This window comes from Pinus tabuliformis, chromosome 8, assembly GCF_031772625.1.
Source record: "Pinus tabuliformis cultivar Carrire ecotype Pingquan chromosome 8, CPIR1, whole genome shotgun sequence".
Lineage (NCBI taxonomy): Eukaryota > Viridiplantae > Streptophyta > Pinopsida > Pinales > Pinaceae > Pinus > Pinus tabuliformis.
Genome location: NC_142294.1, coordinates 1,359,665,729 through 1,359,686,368, shown reverse-complemented (window position 1 = coordinate 1,359,686,368; position 20,640 = coordinate 1,359,665,729).

Genomic DNA, 20,640 nt, shown 5'->3' with positions numbered 1-20,640 from the left:
ACTGAATACAACTCAATATTACAACTCACTCTTATCTCTTTAACTGATGGATAAATTCCTCAATCAAAGGAGAAACTGTTGCATGTCCTCACATAGACTTCAAGTTTGATTTTCCTTAACTAATTAACTCAAGATGAATTAATTAATTAATTTTCAAACTGCTGTTGATATCAAATTCGAATTTTACTTCCTATTTTTAGTCCAGGGACTGACTAAAATAGGAATCCATCCTGAACTGCTAAAAATAGAACTTCTATTTTTAGCACTTCCATTTTTCATTCCCTGTTGCCCAATCCAGCACTGGTACTCAAACTGCTATTTTTAGCACTTCTATTTTTAGCATTTCTTGTTGCCATTTTCAACACTCCCTCTCAACAAGAAAGGCTTCCTCTCGAACCCAATCCTGTACCTTCAGAATATTCTGCATGCAACACTTCTACCAAGTGTGTTGCTCCAGAAACTCTTAGAACAAAAAAACTCCCAACTAACCTCTCTGTTGGGCTAGAAACATACTCTGATGTTGAAGCTCTACCTGCTGCTGACAAGTGATCCCTCTCTGACCTCTGCGCTACTGCAACATCTCCATGCATCTCGCACTGTTGCACACCTCTCTGTGCCATCCTTCACTAGTGCAACACACTTGTGCCTCTTGCATTGCTGCAACCTACTAGCTCTGCGCTATCTTGGGATTCCTGTACTGTAGCTCTCTCTGTTGCTCCATTCGCATCTATCTCTACCCAATCAGTCAGTCCTGCTACTCTTCATCGGGGCTCCTGTAGTAAAGTCGAATCAAAGAGGTTGGGTACCTCAAGGATCCTGCCCCTCCTCCTTGGGACGATCACTCCACATCGCCCCGCCTCCTACCTAGAGGTATGGCTGCATGTGATCCCTTAGCTCACCGACTTGAAGTTTCCCCCTACTGAAGGTCTCTACATGAGTAGATGTCCCTACTCGATCTCCACTTAGCTTCCCCTATTGTGGCTGCTCCACAACCTCCTGAAGCTACTTAATTTACTCTCCCTCTCAACCACCAAGTATCTAACCTTTGCCTTGCTCCTCAAGTCTTTGCATGCATCTTGTACCTCAAGTGCATACTGGTTATTGGCTAGCACACCAATCTGTTTCCACTTTCCTACCGTCACGAAATTTTCTGGAAAAAGAGTTGATTTTAAATCAGCGATATCTTCCTCATCCGAACTCCAATTTAGCCGATTTTTTTTTAATATGGGTGTTTTTCCGCAAGGAATCCAAATATGCTATTTGTTTCTGAATTTTTTTTACATAAATTTTCATATCTTCTTTGCAAACTCTCGGCCCAAAACTCAAAACTTTGAAATTTCCTTTCAGTATACTGTTCCCTCCTTTGATCACCTTTTCTCCGATACCATCTAAAAAATTTCTACAAATCAGCTAGGTCACTGATATCATGTAGAAATTTCACCTGTAGATCAAACTGATATATGCAATGTACTAAATCATAATACTAGATCTACATCTACCATAAACTTTACGGAAGCTTAATTGAACATGAGCAACATCAAGTATGAACAAATATAACTGAGAATGAGAAGTAATCAACCATAACATAGAAGATATAACCTGGGGAAAGCACCAGCCTAAAACCCCATCTCTGTATTATCAATCATAGGATTTATACAAAGCCTTAGCTCTCACACAACTAGCCAACTCTCAATACAATCCTCACAGATGAAGGTGGAAATACATCAGGATTACACAAAGCCTTAGCTCTCACAGCTAGCCAGCTCTCAGTGCAATCCTCCTAAATCCTCATGGGCAATCAAGACTTCTCCTAAGCCTTATCCTCTGCCCTCCAAGCCTCCTATTTCTTTGCGTAGTTTTTCCTGGGTGATCCTCCTGTTACCAAGTGTAACACTGATCTCACGCCTTGTAAAACTACACAATCCTAAAGGAACCTTCATCCTTCTACTTGGATGATTTTCCTTTATAGGAAAAATCCATCCAACTGATAGTACACTGTCCCTCCTCTGATCTCAACTGGGTCTTTCTCTGAACTGACATGCATGCGTTATTTATGAGAGAATATTCAGTTATTTGAAGTGCAACAGTTACATGCATGCAAGCATTAACTAAATTAACTCTCATTAATTTAACAAACTGTTAAATTAATCTAACTGGACTTGACTAAGTTAAACTAAGTCAACTGATTACAACTCAATATTAAAACTCACTCTTATCTCTTTAACTGATGATAAATTCCTCAATCAAAGGAGAAACTGTTGCATGTCCTCACATAGACTTCAAGTTTGATTTTCCTTAACTAATTAACTCAAGATGAATTAATTAATTAATTTTCAAACTGTTGTTGATATCAAATTCAAATTTTACTTCCTATTTTTAGTCCAGGGACTGACTAAAATAGGAATCCATCCTGAACTGCTAAAAATAAAACTTCTATTTTTAGCACTTCCATTTTTCATTCCCTGTTGCCCAATCCAGCACTGGTACTCAAACTTCTATCTTTAGCAGTGCTATTTTTAGCAGTTCTATTTTTAGCATTTCTTCTTGCCATTTTCAACATATGATACCCCTTATGCTCCATTTAAATCCCTGCAAAGAAAAAGGGATAAATAATTAAAACCATGAAAATAATTTCATTTGGAGGTGATAGTAAAATCGCAACTAAATTATACGAGTAAAACAAGAGGTGCTCGAGTCTGAAAATCAACACAACATTTAGGAACCTTACTAGACTTATGAATTGGAAGCAATTTATGTGATGTCGAAAGCAATGCAGCAGTTATAGATTTAAGGGCGTAGGGTAATATGGAAATTTGAGGAATCTTAATTCACTCGAGGGGATGAGGACCAAGACAAAGCAGGGTTACTGTCATGATGTATTATCACAAACCCTTATGCATATGTGTGATCATGCTTCAGGGTGAGTCAAGAAGAGCTTAAAACGACATGAGTACTTCAATCACATATGTCTAGAGCTACAAGGATGCAAGGGTAGTATATAATCTTTGCAAGCCCTAATGCTCATGTGGAGGTGTAGGGCCAACCAAGAACCTAGGGGAATATAACATGCAACCATCTCTCCTATGATGCCCGACAATGTCGATGGAAACACACTCTTAGCGGGAGGCGAGTTAGGTCAAAGAAGGAGAGGGATCACCTTTTCCCATTTAGGGTTTTTCCCAAACCTCAATACTGCCAATCGTAAGGAAAGCCAAATTTCATGTATGCCTACTCAAAAATAGGAAATCTATTGATCACGATGTGAATCATGTGAAGATGAGTTTTAAAATCATGAGAGACTCTTAACTTATTAATGAATCCATTGACCTTTGAAACCCTGATGCGATTTTGAGGCCTACATCTGAGATAAGACATGATGTCTGAATTTTATTCATGAAACATGAGTGGGCGCACCAAAGGGTTTGGATAGGCAAGGTTGTTGGGAAAGAAACCGATTGGGGTCCTATCAACAAACCCTAGAAGTTCGGAGTGAGTAGTGGGGTACCCAATATTTTGAATATGCCCAAACATTTGGGTGGTGTTGTAGTGGCTACAACACAACCTCAAGGACCTTTCCTTAAGAGTGGTCTAGAATTGTATCAGCTTCATGTTGTTAGACATCTGGCGAGCCCTCCAAATAGCCTCACATAGGTACCAATGTTTCTCTACGTCTTCATTTCCTCTGCTGGAGAATTATGGATATCTTGTAAATGACCCCACCATTATATGCCATGTTTGTGCTAAAAGCACAAAACCTTGTGATCCCGACTGTAGATATCCATGTAACGCCAAAATAATACTATTATTTCCACCGCTAATAGTACCAACCTTATAGTTAACATGCACAATATGCACTCTTATCGTCTTAAGCAACTTAGAAAGAAATTTGTCAAGGTTGTTGTAGAGTACTAGGGGAAGGTTGGTGGAGATGCTACTTAAGCCTCAGGGGGTTGGGTCATTGATTCTTCTAGACACATCATCTTCCACGAACAGTCTCTGCATAAAAAAGTACATCTCATTCTCTAAATCTTCCTTTGAGCCAACACAACTAGTTCCATTCAACCCCTCCCCTGTGATCGGTGAGGGAGGGCTCATATCGCCTTCTTAGCTTCCAGTTGTCCCTATCCCTTTTGTTGAGTTCTCCTCCATCCTACCTTCCACTTCCGGGCTCCTCAACACCTATCCTTCTTGGTGTAGTTCCTCTGACTGCATTTTAATCGCCTTCATGGCCTTTTCCTGCCATTTATCTGCTATCTGCGCTCTCGTTTCCCTAACCCTCCATGAATCCTCGATGTCCATCATTCTAATAACCTCATGATCCCTCAATTGGAAGCATCCCTCCCCTTATATCCTTCCCCCAGTACTGTGTGTTTACACTTTCATGCTTGGACTTTGGAATATAAATAGACCTTCTTCCACCATTAAGATTTTAATCCAGAGGGTCATTTCTTTCAACAACTTCCCTCTCAACCCTGTTTCGAACATAACATCAGCTTTCAAAAAGGACTGGTGGCTTTCTACCACGAACTCAACAACATACCATTCTAGTGTAGTTTACACCCAAAAATCTACAGCTCTTGTCAGATCTATGTCAAGACGGTAAAGCTTCACGAGATTTGTCAGAGTCTAGTCGTGACGAGACAATGTTTGTCCTCCCGACCTACCCTTCACCTTCAATCTCTACAACCAGTTGTACAATTCTTCTAGGAACTTTCACTAAAATATCTCGTATGGATCACTTGTAGCCTCCGAGTATAGGATCTCGTCTTTGAGTTTCGCAGCAGCTCGACGACAAAGTAGAGCTTGCTGAGAGACAAACTGATCCACTTGCTCGTCCCACAAGTTTTGTACTTCCTTCTTAAAAATCCTTGATACCATATTCTGAACCCTCCTTTTGAATTTCAGGTCCCGACAATAGAACCATTTTTTGGCATGAAAATTACAACAGGGTTGAGACCCTAGGTTGAGGCACAAGGGGGCCAACAAGGCTCCACTGTAGTCTAGAGAAATGCCAACATTTTCACCTTACCTAGGGAGGGTAAGGAGTCTCACCCGAGGTGTGTCACGATTGAAGTTAGATGAGGGTGGAATTAGATACCAAGGGAGTCATATCAAATGAAAGAGACAAAAATATAGTACCTTAACATACAAACTAACCAATTCGAAAATATCTACTCATGCTATATCAGGAAACTATCTAACTAGATACATTCATTAAAATTTAAATAGATAACACAATGCTCAAAGGCACAAGGTGGTTCTAGAACATTCTTCTCCATTGACATAACATGATGTAGTACACAAGGCTCAAGGCCTGATCATTAACAATAGAAATCACACAACCAACATAGAATTGTACAAACATGATCATGGATTCTTTTACATTACTCCACAAAAAAGGAAGACTAGAACTATTACAGACTTTCTCTACTGACTAGAAACAACCCTGCTTTTCTCTTTCTTCTGTTTTTTTATCTCCTGTCATCCACTTGGACTGCAAGTGCTAATTTCCTTTTGCTCGACTATCTTCATTCTCAGTTTCCTATGCTCTTTCCTCACTCGGTTGTCCCTTCTTCTTCCTGCCACTCCTTCATGACTACCAATCATCCTTCACTTTCTAATATTCCCTTGGCCGTCAACTCCGCAACTCCCCAACGATCATCTCTGCCACTTGTCATCGATTGCCTTCTCTGCAAAATCTTAAAACAAAGGCCCCAACACCAAGATTAGAAATTCAACTTGCAATCAAATTTCAAAATTCATTTAGAACCAATGATATGACTTGTACATTCAACATTCTTATATATAACTATTAATTATATATAATATTACTTGTCCTATTATGGATATTACTATATTCCAGATATTCTATATATGAACCTTGTCTATTACAGACTCGCTGAAACCTACCAAATATTCAAGAGAATTAACAGCTCTTTTATGATAGCATCCAACTTTTGCATCATGAGTAAATCAAATAAATGTTGTTCTGTTGGATGAACTGTACAAGAATAGAGCATGAATTATCAAGGCTCTCAATTGTAACCTGAATTTATACATTTTTTCTAGGTTGGATGCATACTAAGTCCAAACATAGTTTAAGCTTCATATTTCTCTCCTGTAATTTTCATTGAGTAAATTATTTGTCTTTTGTTGGACCATAGGCTTCTAGAGCCTTACCTATGGATTATTAATTAAATGAATACTCTGAAAGTTATTAGTTTTATTTAAGAAATATTACACCTATTATTTAAATTTAAAATTCCTTCATCGATCAATGTTAGTGAGGGTGTCTTTGCATACAACTTACCACTACTCTTAAACTTAGCTACAATGTGCAGTATCTTTAACTCAATTGGGTCAGATATTTTCTTATGTTCTTCACAAGTTGTGTCTATAATCTTGTTCGACTTGGTTGTCTTAGGTCACAAAATGATTATAATTTCTAGTAGAGGAATTAGCCTCAAGAGAAGAAACTCATATAAATAAGATACATTGAGTTTGAGAAGAAGTGACATGTGAAAGAAATATTCACTTGTTTTATTCTTGGGGAAATTTTTTATTCAATCTCAATTTTCTAAGGATAAACAACAAGGGAAATTCATGCTTGGAAACTGGTTCACATGAATTGCTTTAGTAGAAGAAACTAATTCAACTATGTCTAGAAGGTAAATGGGATAATAAAATGACGAATTTATTTATCTATTTATATGAAAATATAATAAGATTGAGTAGATATGAAGAAGATTGTCTTGACTTTAAGTCACATGCTAAAGATGAAAAAAAAGAGAAAAGTGAGTTTAAGATGGACAAAATGGCTAAATCTGAACTATAAATTTCTACACATCTAGTTTGAAGACATCCATACAAAATGTATATTCTTCATGTGAGAACACTGGCTTATAGGACAATTTTCTTAGTAGTTAGGCAATAAATATTATGTCAAATGGATATGCAATGCTAAAGTTTAGGGAGCTCACAATAGTTTGTTTCGTTCAATTCTATTAAAAGGAATATCATCCATCTACACAGAGCAAAGTAGGGATGCTACACCACACTACTTACCATCAATGTAATTGGATATGTTGGAATGGGGCATGGCTACTTGAATAACACTTTAGACCTTCATCAATGACATGCTCCTCATTGTTCATGTAATTGTTTAGTTGTAAGGATGCAAAGAAAGGGTGGTATGGATCAAATAGTGGAAAGAAAGGATGGGGATGGTATGACAATCAATTGGTCAATAAGGGGAAAAAATGAAGGAAGAAGGCAACATGGCTTGAGATGAATGGTGGAAAAACTATGAAATGGTAAACCAATAGGTAGGGAAGAAGGAAATAGGGCAAGAAAGGGGACATAATCCAATAAAGATAAGCAAAAGAAAATTATCTACAAAGAAATAAAATTGAGCAGATATAAACAAATGAATATCAGTTATCACATGCCAAATATCAAAATAAACGATTTTAAGATGGATAAAATTCACCCCGAAAAGTTAAATTGTAAATTGTTACATTCCAAAAACATTCATAAGGAAAATATTTCATTCACCAAAAAAAAACATGAATGAAAAGGGCAAGATTAATTCAAATGAATGTCTTCGATTTAGAAAGGGATCAGAACCCTAGAATATTGTCCATAGCATTGTAGAAGAAGAAATTAATGGCTTCCCTGTACGGTTTGAGAATTCAGAGTCTTGGAATCTTGCATATCTTTTCCAACATTACTATTCAATAATGATATCATTATTCATTAACAAAGTTGGATCCATCCCTTGGATGTAACCTCAAGATAAAAACATGTAGCTCTACTCCTAGTCTTCGGATGTCGATGCTTGGGCTATTACTTCAGCCTTAAATCTCAATGAATTTTCACTTATAGTGTATTTCATAGCGTTTGTTGATTCTACAAAGAGTAAAACTTGTCTACCCTACACACATATACTTAATGGGGTTTGTATTTCCTAGGTTGCTTATTAGTACAACATTCCATTTTTCCTTTTGTTTTTCATATTTATTGCCATTTGTTCCCATCTAATATTGAACCAAATTTTGGTTAGATGGCTATATTGTTGATGTCAGTCTAGGTGAAGAGGGTAAATGCTTCCCTGGCCAGTTGGAAAACTATATTAAACCACATATTCCAATAACTTTGGCATACTTCATTTGCGGCTACAACTACCAAAATGATAGGAACTTGAACATGTTTTATTTTGGGAGAAAGCTTTTTTCAAGTTGGATTTTCCTAAAGGAAGATATAAGGGGGAATTTCTACTTGATTCGTATTAATGGAATAGTTGGGTTTATTGAGAAAAATGTAGCTATTTAAGAGGAAGGTTGAAGATCTAATAGATATTTTGGCCCAATCACAGGAGGTGAAGGCACAATTGAGAGAGTATATGCTCCATCATATGATGGGAGTAGGTGAGTGAGAAAGGAGTTAGGAAGAGTCGATGAGAAACCTTTGAGCATTCTCTTGGTTGGTTCTTGAAATGCATGTGTTACTGGAAAACAATGAATTAGAAAATTAATTAATCAATCGCTTGCTAAGGATTGTTATTGAGTTCTTTCATGTATTACTGCAGACTCTAAGTTGAACAATTTCCACTTTAAGTGACTTTCTAAAACCTATGCTCACACAAGTTTATGAATGCCAAGGAATAGGACTAGCTAGTCATATTTTTTGAAAAAGAATGTTGAATATATCTATTTCAAGAGCAATAATAATTTTTTGATCATTTCTTTCAATAAGGATTGTCCATCCCCAAATTTTAGTAGCATCTCAGTTGTATCAATTGAAACATGGAAAACTACACAAGACATCAAGATCTTTACAAAAATGCCAAAAAAGTTGTTTGGGGTTTTGATATTCCAAATTACAAGGGCATGATTTAAATTTTGTTGGATAGAGCATGCAAATTTTTCAAATTGATTGACTACAAGTTGTTGTTTACCCTACTATTTAAACATAATTTATTCCTAACACTTTAAGTCTTGGATATAGGGAGATGGTGATTTATTTCTAAGAAATAAAATTTCATTGAAAATTCATTCCAAATACAGTGGAGCACTTTGCAAGAAACTTGTCATCTCTCTTGGTAGTGGATATCATAATTAGTTCATTTCTCTTTGTGGCAATGATTGAATACTTCACAACTACGTGGAATGGGAATGGAATTGTTTGATGTATCTTTTGGATTCCCCTAAAGAATAAACTCCAATGAATTTCCATGGGGGCTTCACCGAATGAACCACTGACATATCACGTGCATTCATGGCATACTAAAAAATACCCTTAATTTGACTACATATTGGAAAATACCTCTAAAAATCACATTATGTAACCCCCTACCAATACGAACCCAATACACCTTCCCAATTTAAAAAACCACTACTTTCACTAGATATTGTAGGTATCCAATTTTTCATTAACATTTTTTATACCCCTTATAGTTTTTCATTAACTTTGAGCTCCATTTTTTATACCTGTCAATATAAAAACCCTTTAAGCCCTTTTATATGCTCAATATATTATGTCATTTTTTCCTCAATATATATCCCCCAATATGAATGTGGTTGGTATGTATGGTATTGCCCCCCTAGTGAATTCCCCGTGTGAATTTCATGCAGTTTAGGAACCTTACTATTTAGAAAAACTATATCAGTTTTTATGCCACAACCAAAACAAAAGGGTTCAATTTGTGATATATCAGAGATCTTGGCCCAATACCAAAAGGAAAAGCCACACCTGTGTAGATCCTCCCTCATAAGAGGATACTACAAGAATGAGAAAGGAGTTAAGAATGGTCCATAGGAAATTTTGGAGGGGATGCCTCATCGATCTACTCTCCCATGCACCTATTTAGATATTTTGGAATAAAAGAGATATGATCAATATTTAATTATATATCTATAATATTTCTCTAGCTTCTTTCTAAACACCAATTATTTCCAATACAAAGTTCATATACTTTGTAATATGTGAAAAAATACCTTTCTCTACAATGTCTAAGCACTAATGATTTCTTATCTAAAGTTCATATACTTTGTAATATGTGTAAAATTCCTATGGAATTCACTTCACACAATAGTCTTGTATTGGTGTTATATCAAACTTAGTTGAGGCATTCTAGTGAATAAAATGAAAAATCTATGCTTCTTGGTGCACATGTAATCATGGCTCAACGCATTCATATATGTTCAAAATGAAAAAGTGGAGTTGAATTGTTTTATCCACAACATAGCCTTAATAATCCTCAGTGGTCAAACTTGACCCATTTTTTTATGAATATTGTATGTCAGTTGAAGGGACCCAATGTTGGCCTTTTGTGATTGAGCGAAGGTCATAGATCAACAGGTTTACCAATGAATATGGAGAAAATTCCTTCATGGATTAAAAAACAATGCTCCTGTATTTTGCTAGGATTCATTGGAGGCTAGAATATAAACACTCAGACTTTTCCCAATGAAAAGTTTGGGTGTGGAAGCTTTCACTGATGCTTTGTATTATGCTATCATTACATCAATTGTGATAGAGTAAATGAATTTAAGGATAAAGAAACTTCATAAATTTCAATAGGCTATGATTCTGCCTCAGAAGTCAGATTTTTACTTTTTGGTTTCCTTATTATGTGATAATATTGCCTTATAGGAGGATTCTTGGTCGTCAAGAAATAAACATATTGTCCAAGATATAATTTCCCAAGGTGAATATTGTGGAGGTTATAGTGATTCTAAGAAGTCAAAGATCTAACTAATCTGTATCATCCTTAGAAGTAGATGGAATAAGAATTGTTGCTTCAAAATCTATAGAGACAATGGAAAAGAATGATAAGATCCATGGCCAATAGAAAGAAAACCCATTTCTAAAGTATCATTTTAATTTTAGATTCACAAAAAAATTTAAACGTCTTTATAAGTGTGGTTAGAAGTTATGAACATTATTTGGAAAAAATACATTTGGCATATATATTTAATGACTATTATGCCACAAAACTAAATATTTTACGATGGAAATTTCTCCATGAAAATGTAAGAATGTGCGAGTGTAAATCCCTAACATATCTTTATAGAATAGTGGTCACTTATCCCTTGAGGGTGCATATAGGGGGAATAGTGGTTATTCAACTATATTTATATTCCTATAGGAGGTACATGACACAATGCCAAAGAATCTTAGAATGTAATCTTCATTAAATATTTTCCAAAATTGTAGCACAACCTTCAACATAAATAAAGTTAATGGAGATATATACAGAAGAAAGAAATTTAATATTGATATCATTGTCTTAAGTGGCAACAAAAGGAGTTCTCTTCAAAAGTATATGGATTACTTGGGAAGCATGAGAGGATTTAAGATCATAACATAGATACATTAGTCTCAGATCTATGAGAATTAGTCTTAGAGGGAGATGGAGGAATCAACAAGACAAAAGCATTAAAGATCATTGTATATTATAAATAATGGTGTTGATTCATTTCTATGAGCCTTGTTGAGATTTGGCATTATGGAATGTATCTTCATGGATATCTGCTTGAAAATGTCTCCATTGTTTAATTGATGAGACCTTCTGACTGGCACATTTGATGCATACCTATCAAGGTTCGGAAAAACTAATTCCAACCTCCATATCAAGGTTGTGATGGATGAACATGGGAATATTTGTCCTTATGTGTTTGACTCCCCAATGAAAGAGGCAGTTGGCTACTCGAACCACTTTAATGTTTCTATTTGGATGATCTCAATTTCCAGTTAAAGGATTTTATCTAGTGCAGAGCCAACACCATATTTTCAAACATCCCCCATCATCCATATATTTTATAAGTATTGTGAACGTGATATTCAGGTAGAAGCCTTTTGATTTCATTTTCTTGAGAGCACTTATGACTACTATAAAATTGTCAGCTTTACATATTCAGCAAATGATACTGATGTGGGCTATTGTGTTTCGTTTCAATGGTGGATTACTTTTCATTTTTGGAAACTTTTCGTTGAAGAAACTGAGAACAATAAGTGCTTGTTATTCACCCATTTAAGTTCCCAAGATTTATATATGGCTTGCCATTGCATATCATAAAATCCATCCTTCTAAAGAGAACGAATTGTTTCAGCTTTGTTAGCAGGAATGACCTTAGCCTTGACATGTTGAGTAACCAACTCTTGCAGAACAACTTGATTTGTTTTATAGTTATCTCTTGTAACCATGATTGGGTGTATGCCCATTTTCTTTAGACCTTATATGAAAACAACTTCCTCCCTTTTAAGTGGATTAGAAATGGCCATCATTTCCACTAGTATTTTATCAAAGGTCACCAAAATTCCTATTATGGCATGTTATTCCATATCCTTTAAATAATCCTCTGCAATTGAAGGTGTAGACACTCCAAACTCAAACATTAGCTTCCAGTTACCAACCAAAATATCTATCCCATCTATTTAACACCTTACATCTTTTCCGATAAGAGATTCAAAATCAAGCAGTATTCTTGGTCCCAAGCCCCTACATATCTGTAGTTGTAGGTGGCTCGCAAAAGAAATTAAAGTGATATGCGTATTCTGCCACTTCCCTTGCCAATCGATGATCACTACTCAACTACGTTTGAATTGATTTTTTTGAATGTGTTTGAAGTGGAGTTCACCATACAAATCTAATGAAATATTGTTTGAACCATAGTGAAACAAGATATCATTTTAGATATGAACCTTTGTTGCATGTGGAAGAGTAGTGTAGTTTTTGCTAGCTTTGGAATCATTTTATATCCAACCTCTATTTGAACTTTAGAAGCCACTGAAATTATAGAGTGAACCTAACTCAATACTCTAGGATGTATGAGGATTGTTGGATTAGTTGTGTCAATGGTCAGGATTAAATCTAACATTGAATTCTTGAAAAATATCGCGTGTTTCTGGCACTTGAATGCTATTGACATTGATTGTGGAGTCATGGATATAATTGGTGGTAATTTAGTAATACCTCCAGTTTTGTAATGGGAAGACGAAGTTAGAAGATTGCAATAAGGTCATAATTGCATGGGTAAGGTTAAGATTCTATTGTTAGATCGTAAACCAAGGAACAATTATTTTGAGAAATTCTCCCAATTTCATATCTGATAGAACTTTAGCACTAGTAATAGAGGGTTTTCCTTTTGTGAGGGTACCTATTTTATCAAATACAATGCACTAGATTTTATTGGCACATGACAATGTGGGTCATTGATTATTTCACCAACAACATAAAAAATAACACCAAACCTGCTTGATGGTCTTTACCTAAGAATTGTGATCAAGGAGATGCCTTGATAAATCTTCCCCACCATATGGGAGAGTCATGCCTATTGTTGGCATATCGACTGCATACTCAATACACAAAACAGATGCAACTTGAGCACCAATATTCACAACACATGAAGTCAACACTTCATTTCCAAATGCTGCAGAAGGCTTTCCTGGTGGATTACAGTAGTATTGAACTACAAGTCCCACAATAATTACTTCATTTCATGATTTTCAAATGTTTATGAACTTATTTTCATCACCTCTAATATTATTTTTTTATTCTTCTTTTTCTTTCCTCTCAAAATATGCGAACAATGCCATCTTTCGAAAATAATTGTCCAAGCTTTATCAAATTTCAGATCCACTGCCTTAGAAATGGAATCTTGCAAACCTTCAATCTTAAACTTCTAAGAAACAATAACCTAGATGGAAACATCAAAGATACTGGTCACCTTCTTGAAATGGTTATGTGGAATCCAAACTCTCGCAACTAAAGACAATATCTTCTAGACACAAAAGTCCACTAGAAATAATAAGATGCTCCTTTTGAACATGTCCATGACAGTTGTAAACTCCATTTCTAGACAAAATTTTATTTGCAAGATTCTACTACAACATGCCTATCATTATATCCAACTTCTTCCAATAGGCTTGTTAATAAAAAATTGGGTATCATGGAAATTTTTAGATCACAAAGTGTAAAATTATTCCAAAAATTGGCTTCTCCAAAAGCACAAAATCCAAGTATACCAAAATTGTACACCTGTAATGTCAAATTGAGGAATAATCAGCTTGTGAAATTGAGAACAAAAGGCTTTAGGAGAATGTTGTCCTTTAGAGGCCTTAGGCTACAATAATTGGAGTCCAAGTATGACACTTTCATAATGCTATCTAGTGCATTGAATAGGAAAATGAAAAAGCAATGGAGAAAGATACAAAGGTAGAGGAACCATCAATGACAAGTGATGTTGGTACTACTGGCACCAAAGGAAGAAGACTAGGCCAGGTAACCAAGAAAGAATTCAACAAGTCCAATTGATGTGGATTCAAGAATCAAGGGTTGACTCCTAGACCATGGATTTTCTGGTGCACATGTTTTCCTCTATTTTTGAAGAATTCTTTGTGTTACCCCTCAAAATGTATGGATATTTTAAAGCATTTTTTTAGCAATACAAGTAATTTTTTATGAGAAATCAAGCTAGATATAATGTTATTAACAACCCTTCCAAACATACCCCGTTAGACTTGTTTGTGGTGAATTGTGAATTAGAAGATGATATTTTTCACAAATCCATTTAGTATCAGCACAAAGTCTCAATGAAGTTATTGTATCATTGTCATAAGCGTTCAAAAGTAGCAAATGAAGGTGAACGTTATGTAGCGACAGTGTTGATAGTCTACAGGAAAGGAGTTTAAGTAAGATCTATATTAGAAGAGATTGTTGACCAAGAAGTATTGTAGGAGATGATCTTTTGTTTTCTTTTATTAACCTAAACCTTGTAATCATGATTATTTTCAGTTGTGCCTCACCTCCGCAATTCAATTTTTTCATGTTTCTAGTGAAGAACATACAATTAGTGAATCTAGATGATGAAAAGGGGGTGAGAGGATTTTTTCATAACATGAAAATATTTCGTTAGTTGATTAAACAATAAACTAAAGAAATTTGCCTTGTTTATCTTATGTACTAGGTGGAATGATGTTAGCCAAGTTATATAAATCAAAAGACAACTTATGTCGATAGAAGTGTACCTATGTTCAATATGGAAGCCTGAGTATATGTTACAACAGAAGGTTGTAAAGGCTTATTATCTCACCATGTTCATGTCACTTTTCCATCAACTAGATTACATGTGAGGATGAATTTAATGTACCTAGGGAATTTTTTCCTTTAGGGTTTCAAAAATCCAAGAAATATTTCACCAAATTTACATTATCCTTTAAAACCTTCGTCAATGACAAATAAGATACAATAGTGAATAGATAAGCAACATCAACACAATATACCAATTTAAAGATCTCATAGGCTCATTCCCTAATGAAATTCTAGCACTAGTCCATTAATAGTACTCCATAGATTGCTTTGAAACAATTCTCGGCTCATGAACATGAAACCAAGTATGTGGAACTTGAACCATAATTCACACAACAATTGTAGTACAATTGACTGCTAAAGTATTTAGCTATTCTAATAGCTTATTAGATCTAGTCCTTACCTTATAGTAAGTCTAAGAAATCATTCCACTTATGGGCTTACTATTGTTACTTATAACTAACTGATTCCTGGTACAGATCCAATGAAATGATCATTGTTATCCAAGTATGGCCTACTACCTCTTAAAAGACCAAACATGGCCCTTACTACTTCGGAGAATGGTTAAATCCTATATTTCTTCCCTAAACATCCTCTGGATTGATTTAGGGTGGTTTCGCTATCCTAAGTAGCCTTAGGAAGGAAAAACCAACCTTAGACCATCCCCTAATGTGCCTTCAGTTAGCCACAGGAAATTTGGGAGGGTTTCCACAGTGATTTTATTTGTTGACCCATCCACAGTTAAGCCTGTGTGCCTTAGAAAGGGCCTTCGCTACCTCAATCCCCCTTATCCAGGTTGTCAGTGACCATGTAAATCCAAGAGATATCATTTGCTACTTCAGAATATCCGTAGAACTATACTTTTCTACCATGAACCAAAATTTTAGTAACCCGGTAAGCCTCTAAGATTTGATCCTTTATTTCCAAGCAAAATCAAAGGTATCTAAAGAGCTATCTAATTTCCCTACCATAGATAAATCCTTTTTGCCTCAAGATATCCTCATAATTATCCCTTGCTACCCTGTTATGAAACTAGCTCACAAAAAGATAGAAAAGAGAGATCCACGCCTTAGAATTCAGCCTCTTCGAGGGGGCAACCTCCTTTACATTACATAAATGAACAATTCTTGGATGATACAAATGACAAAACCTCCTTTCTATATATAGGAGTCTAAGGAGTCACAATATAATCCAGCCGACCTAACAATAATAATATAAAGCCACAAAAATAACAATAGAGGGATTCTATGGGGCACAGAAATAACAATATGGGGGTAATAGGGGCACAACAATATAAATAAGGGGTATAACTACAATAGTAATGGGGTAATCACTAGTATTATAGGGACCCAACATGCCCCTCTCCTTCAAAAAAGTGTTGTCCTCAACGCTTGAGTAGTTCTGGATACTTCTGCATAAAATTCTCATCCTCCCATGTGGAATCTTCAGCGGATAAGTTCTTCCACTTGATAAGATACTCTGAAATTGATCGATTTCGTAGCTGTCGAGTTCTTGTTTCTGTGACTGCTTCCGGTTCCAATATAATTTTTCCTTCCTCGTCAAGTTCTGGCAATATTGTTTGAACTGGGAGCTTGTCGCCTATAACCTTCTTTAAACATGAAACATGGAAAACTGGGTGCAATCGAGAAGCTGCAGGAAGCTCCAATTTGTATGCCATAGTACCAATCTTTTGCAACACCTTGTACGGACCATAATACTTTGGTGATAATTTATTATCCTTCTTAGCTTGCTTTAGGGACATTTGCTTATATGGTTGTAGCCGTAGGAATACCCAATCACCTACATCAAAACTTCTTTCACTGCGATGTTGATCTGCCTGTTGTTTCATTCTATTTTGTGCCAACACGAGGTTATCCTTTAAGAGTTGGAGGACTTGTTGTTGATGTTCGATGTGATGTTCCACTGCCTGAACCTTAGAATTTTCTCTTAAATATGATGTGATGGATGGTGGTTGATACCCATAAAGTGCCATAAATGGGGTCATTTTTGTTGCTGTATGGAAGGAAGTGTTATACCACCATTCAGCCAGAGGCAACCATTTGACCCATTGTGTCTGTTTATCAGATACAAAGCAACGAAGATATCCTTCCAAACATTTGTTTACTATCTCAGTTTGCCCATCAGATTGAGGATGATAAGATGAGCTATGAGCTAACTGAGTACCAAGACAAGAAAATAATTCTGTCCAAAAATTTCCAGTGAAAATGGGATCTCTGTCACTTACAATAATCTTTGGGTTTCCATGTAGCTTTTGAACTGTTTCCATAAATGCAGTAGAAACTGTACTGGCTTTAAATGGATGTGATAATGCACAAAAGTGTGCATACTTGGTAAGTCTGTCAACTACCACCATGATGACACTCTTTCCCTCAGACTTGGGTAAACCTGTGATAAAATCCATTGAAACCTCCTCCCAACGTTGGCTTGGAATGGATAAAGGTTGTAATAGACCCGGTGTCTTAATTGTTTCAACTTTATTTTGTTGGCAAACCAAACATTCCGCCACAAACTTTTGAATATCTGATTTAAGGCCATCCCAAAAAAATTCCTTCTTAACCCTGTGGTAAGTTTTTAAAAATCCTGAGTGCCCTCCTAAGGGAGAAGTGTGCAATTCCATAAGAATCTTTTGTTTTAGCTGGGAATTCTTACAGAGGTATAAGCGATCTTTGTACCATAACGAATCATTTTGCCAGCTAAATGTATCAGAAGTACTGGAATCTTGTTGTAGCTTTCGAATAAGTGCCCACACTTCTTCGTCATTCTTCCATTCCTCCCTTGCTTCGTTTATCCAATCTGGTTGGATAATAGAAATGGCACACAACAATGCTTCCACATCCTCATCCTTTCTTGAGAGTGCATCTGCCACCACATTTTGCTTCCCTTTTTTGTAGATGATTTCAAAGTCATAACCCAACATCTTTGTGACCCACTTTTGTTGCTCTTCAGAGGATAATCTTTGTTCTAAAAAGTATTTAAGGCTATCATGATCCGTTTTTACCTTGAAGTGTCTTCCCATTAGGTAGGGTCGCCATTTCTTAAGTGCATGGAGTATTGCCAACATTTCCTTCTCATAAATAGCTTTGCTTAAAAACTTTCCCTTGATTGGACGACTTTCAAAAGCAATGGGTCTTTCATCTTGCATTAGAACAGCACCAATTCCATTTCCTGAAGCATCACATTCCACAATAAAGGTTTTTGTGAAGTCCGGTGTAGCTAAGACCGGTGCTTGGCACATTGCCTCTTTAAGATGTTCAAAGGCCTTTGTTGCTTCCGGAGTCCATGAAAATGAATCTTTCTTCAATAATGTTGTTAGAGGTGCTGCTATTCTCCCATAATTCTTAACAAACTTGCGATAATACCCTGTCAACCCAAGAAATCCTCGCAGATGCTTTATGGATGTGGGGATTTTCCATTCCTTAATGGCTTTAATTTTGCTAGGGTCTACCTTAACTCCTTCATGAGATACAATATGACCCAAATATTCCACCTCCTGGACTCCAAAGAAACATTTGGATCTTTTTGCATATAATTGTTTCTCCTCCAATAGTTGTAGCACCCTGTCAACATGTTCAACATGATCCTTCCAAGACTTGCTGTAGATTAGTATATCATCAAAAAATACTAACACAAATTTTCTAAGGAATGGTTTGAAAATTGAATTCATCAAACCTTGAAATGTTGAAGGTGCATTGGTAAGGCCAAAAGGCATGACCAAAAATTCATAATGACCCTCATGAGTTCTAAATGCCGTTTTCGGAATGTCTTCAATCTTCATTCTGATTTGATGATATCCCGAACGAAGATCCAACTTGGTGAAGTAAATTGATCCATGCAATTCATCCAGTAATTCATCAATGACAGGAATGGGGAACTTATCTTTAATAGTGAGCTTGTTGAGCTCCCTATAATCTGGACACATGCGCCATGATCCATCCTTCTTGTGCACCAATACTACTGGAGCTGAGAAAGAACTTTGACTCGGTTGAATTATACCAGCCTCTAGCATTTCTGCAACCATACGTTCAATTTCACTTTTTTGGACATAGGGATATCTGTACGGCCTGATGTTTGGAGGAACACTTCCTGGAATCAGATGAATAGCATGATCATGATCACGCATAGGTGGGAGACCTTTGGGAGTCTCAAATACCTTGGAATGATTGTCCAGGACTTTTTGGAGATCTGGAGAAATAGATGATTCCAATGTGGAAACATCTAGCGAACATAATTGTGCAATTACACCTCTTTGCTCCTTTTTTAGAAGCTTTGTCATGCCATTAGAGCTGATTATCTTTCCTGGTTTCCCTGCAATACCCCTTAATTCAACTTCCTTTCCTTCCACAGAAAATTTCATGAAAAGTTCTTGAAAATTAAAAGCTATTGTACCCAAGGATTGTAGCCATTGGACTCCTAGTACAACATCAGCACCTCCCATTGGAATGGAAAGCATTGGGCTAGTCAATACATATTCTCCCATGGATAGCTTGATATTATGGCACTTTCCAGAACAATTTATTGTTCCTCCATTTGCAATCATCACTTGACACTCTGGTGCTGGATATAGGAAGCAATTCAATTCTTTTGCTACCCTACAATGAATAAAATTGTGGGTGCTTCCTGAATCAATCAACACTATTACCTTTTTCTTCTTGATTTGTCCTTCTATCTTGATGGTTTGAGGAGTGGTAATTCCCGCCAATGCATTACAAGATATGGTCGGATTTATTTGTTCTTCATCTAGGCTTTGTTCCTGGAATATATCCTCTTCTTTTGACCTTTCTTGCTCCTTTTCTTCTTCCTCTTCACAATCTATGTAGAATAATTTCTTCTCAGCACACTTATGACCTTTTGTGTATTTGCTATCACAATTGTAACAAAGCCCTTTTGCTCTTTTTTCTTCCAATTGTTGTGGTGTCAACCTTGTAGGTTGTGGAAGACTATGGGCAACAACACTTCCGTCTTTATAGTTGTGAGTGGTATGCTTCCTAGTTGCCATAATTTTGCTTTCCATTTTTCTTGCTAACCTGAATGCCTTCTCTAATGAATCAGGTTCCCAAAGGCGCACATCATGTTGGATATTATCCTTTAAAGACCCTATGAACACATCAATCCTATGCTCCTCTGGAATATCTTTTACCCTTATGTTCAATTTTTGGAACTCCTCAATGTGCTCCATTATTGAACCCTTTTGTTTGAGACTTATCAATTGGCTAAAAAAAGTGTTGCTTTTTGTATCCTCATAATGTGCTATCAATTCTTCCGTAAAAATTGCCCAAGTGATAAATTGTTTACGAGAACAAAGCCATTGATACCATACAAACTGATTTGGTTCCAAATATAAAGTTGCCATACGTACCTTTTGTGTGTTTTGCACATTATTGAGATCGAAGAATTGCTCCATCTGTAATATCCATGTGGCGGGATCCTTGCCATCAAACTTCCTCATATCGATTTTTGGAATATGGTGATTCTTCGATCCAACATTAGATCTATGGAATCATGATTAACATTTCTTTTGTTCTCATCAT